Source organism: Bison bison, unplaced genomic scaffold (genome assembly GCF_000754665.1).
Source record: "Bison bison bison isolate TAMUID 2011002044 unplaced genomic scaffold, Bison_UMD1.0 scf7180017864163, whole genome shotgun sequence".
Lineage (NCBI taxonomy): Eukaryota > Metazoa > Chordata > Mammalia > Artiodactyla > Bovidae > Bison > Bison bison.
Window position 1 is genome coordinate 9112695 of NW_011494735.1, and position 3679 is coordinate 9116373.

A 3679-nucleotide genomic window follows, 5' to 3' on the forward strand; every position below is an offset into this window, starting at 1 on the left:
CGGCAGAGGATGAGATGGCTGAATGGCATCACTGACTCGATGGACGTGAGTCTGAGTGAACTCCGGGAGTTGGTGATGGACAGGGAGGCCTGGCATGCTGCGATTCATGGGGTCGCAAATAGTCGGACACGACTGAGCGACTAATCTGATCTGATCTGATAATGAAAAAGACATCTTTTTTGGGTGTTAGTTCTAAAAGGTCTTGTAGGTCTTCATAGAACAGTTCAACTTCAGCTTCGTCAGCGTTACTGGTTGGGGCATAGCCTTGGATTACTGTGATATTGAATGGTTTGCCTTGGAAACGAACAGAGATTATTCTGTCATTTTTGAGATCGCATCCAAGTACTGCATTTTGGACTCTTTTGTTGGCCATGATGGCTACTCCATTTCTTCTAAGGGATTCCTGCCCACAGTAGTAGATATAATGGTCATCTGAATTAAATTTACCCATTCCAGTCCATTTTAGTTCACTGATTCCTAGAATGTTGACGTTCACTCTTGCCATCTCCTGTTTGACCACTTCCAATTTGCCTTGATTCATGGCCCTTACTCTTTACAGCATTGGACCTTGTTGGTACAAAATAAATCGTGGTTTCATACCATGAATTTTAAATGATTGTAACTAGATTCAAGCACATCTTTGTTAATCAAAATAGGAACCATTACAATCAACACATTTTTGCCGATGAGAAATAAATTTGTTTATTCCTGTACCAGAAAAAAAAAAATCCATGCTTTGGGATTCAAAGAACTCTTGGAAAGCACTTTCTCCCTTCTGCTGTTTGTAGAAGTGTTTTGCCTGCAAAAAGTTGAGACGCTTGAAGAAGTGGTAGTTGGTTGGTGAGAGGAAGGGTGAATATGGTGGATGAGCAAACTCCACCATCATAGCCCAATTAGTTCAACTTTTGAAGCTGCTGGTTGTACAGTGTGTGATCAAGCGTTGTCATGGAGAAGAACCGGGCCCTCTCTGTTGACCAGCGCCAGCTGTGGGTGTTGCACTTTTCTCAGCAAATCTCACTGATTTGCTGAGCATACTTCGCAGATGTAATGGTTTTGCGGGTAGCAGACCACCAGTGACCATGACCTTTTTGTGGTGCAAGTTTGACTTTGAGAAGCACTCTGGAGATTTTTCTCGGTCCAGCCACTGACCTAGTTGTTGCCGATCATTGTATAAAATCCACTTTATGTAGCACATCACAATCTGAGTGAGAAATGGTTCATTATTGTTGCGTAGAATAAGAGAAGATGACACTGCAAAACAATGATTTGTTTAATTTTTGGTCAGCTCTTGAGGCACCCACTTACTGAACTTCTCCACCTTACTGATTTGCTTCTAAAGTCAAATGACCATAGACTGGTCAATGCTGAGTTCTTCGACAATGTCTGGTGTAGTTGTAAGAGGATCAGCTATGATATTGCTCTCAGTTGGTCGTTGTCAACTTCCGATGGCCAGCCACTATGCTCCTTATCTTCAAGGCTCTTGTCCCCTCTGCAAAACTTTTTGAACCACCACTGCACTGTACATTCATTAGCAGTTCCTGGACCAAATGTGTTGTTGATATTGTGAGTTGTCTCTGCTGCTTTATGACCCATTTTGAACCCGAATAAAAAAATCACTCGAATTTGCTTTATGTCTAACATCAGTTCTATAGTCTAAAATAAATATAAAATTAACAGCAAGTAATAAGTCACTAGCAAAAAACATAAAGCAAGAAATGCTCATTAACATGATGTATAACATAACCACATTTATTTAAGAATGCATCCCAATATCAAATGGCAAAGTTCAACAGTGCAAAACTGCAATTACTTTTGCACCAATCTAATATGTAAAACTTCAGGAGTGCTGAGCTTATCATCTGTTCACTTCTGTGTCTCAAGATCTGGAAGAGATCTGCCAGGTGGCAGGTGCTTTGAACTATTTGTTGAATTAATCAAGACTTCTTGAGAAAACCATTTTCATTGGTCTGTAACATTCAGTTGTGCATGTTCTGCAAATCCATTTTGGAGACAAGTCCTCCTCCTCCCTTCCCCAATTCCCCATCTTCCAACTGCATTGCACTTTCAGGCTCCTCCCTTTGCAACTCTGGTGTTGTCCACTGGTAGTTTCTCAATATTTATGAGATGTTTTCAGAGCTGGAAAACATCAAGGAAGTTTCCCAACAGTAAACAAAAGCCCGGACTAGCTAGAGAGGAGGGTAGGCTGGGGCTGGAATAGATTTCTCAAGGTATCTCTGCTTCCAAGAGCATGCCAGGAAGGCTCATGAATACATAAGCAGTCTGCTTTGAGCAAGCACCAAGCAAGAATATCAGCTGGAAAATGTTCATCTTTTAAAAACTCAACAGCTTTTCGAAAGGACATTTTTTAAAAACCATTTTTGTGTTGTAAATCATAGTTTATGTGCATATATAAATAAGATCGCCACCACTTGCATGAGTCCTTCCCCCTCAGCCTGTTATTTTACAGGAGTGGCACTCCCCAGCCTCAAATTTCCTTGTAGTTCAGCTTGTCAGTGACCTCGTCAAACAAAGAAGGCAGCTTGTTGTCACCAGTGACCAACATCTGGTTTAGATGTGGGCAGCGTGCCTTGTTGCTTCAGCAGAGGGAATGTTGTCTTTAAACTGTGAGGCATGGTGAAGGGAGTATCTGTCAGCTATTACCACACTTTGGAAAATGAGAAAACACATGGTCTCAAATGTAGCAGTGACATAGGGGAGTATAACTGATATACACTTCTTGAAATGGTCTCATTCCAAAAAAAATATTTGGTTTAGAGAAACCCATGGGAGAACTGAAACACATTGGAAGGCCAGAAGTGGGTTGATGTGATGGCAGAACACCCTTTTCAGCATCCTTGTGCGGCACCTAATGGCTTCCACTGGTCACCCAATCAGAGAGCATGTCTTTAGACTAATGCTATTCAGCTGGTTACTATGGCAATGATGGAATACTAGTTGTCATGACGATGAAATGGAAATTGAGGGGACCAATCCCTTTAGAGGAGGTGGATTCATTAAGCCCTGTCTTTTCTTCTTTCCTTAAAACTTGACCATATTGTACCGCACTTGTAAGAGGGGTCCATTTTCAAACTCTGTACATACATTTCAAGATTTATATTTTCGTATTCTTAGTCACATGGCTTAAGTCTTTTCAACTCTATGTTGAGAACAGACATGCTACCCCCACTCCCACAGTATTTTATAGCTCGTGTTAAAGAATGACACCACAGAAGCTAGGTTTCTTTTTATCACCCTCAAAGCATTTCTGCCAAACTCCACTGAATTCCTCCAAAGTTAATCTTGTGTGAAATAGAACAGGGTCAAAATCAATAAAGTGGACTGTAAATTTTAAAAGATATTTTCTTCCAGATTTATTGCAGTATAATTGATGTAAAAATGTACATGTTTAAGGTGTACAATGCCATGTTTTACACAATTATCCACTGTGAAATGATTACCACAATCAAGCTAATTAACCCGTCCGTCATATCACAGAGTTTGCTTTTTGTGTGTGTGGTGAGGACACTTAAGATTGATTCTTTTAGCAGTTTTAGGTACATAATATGTTGTGTGCTCAGTTGTTTCAGTCGTGTCGACTCTTTGTGACCCACTAGGTTCTTCTGTCCATGGGATTCTCCAGGCAAGAATACTGGAATGAGTTGCTATCTCCTCCTCCAGG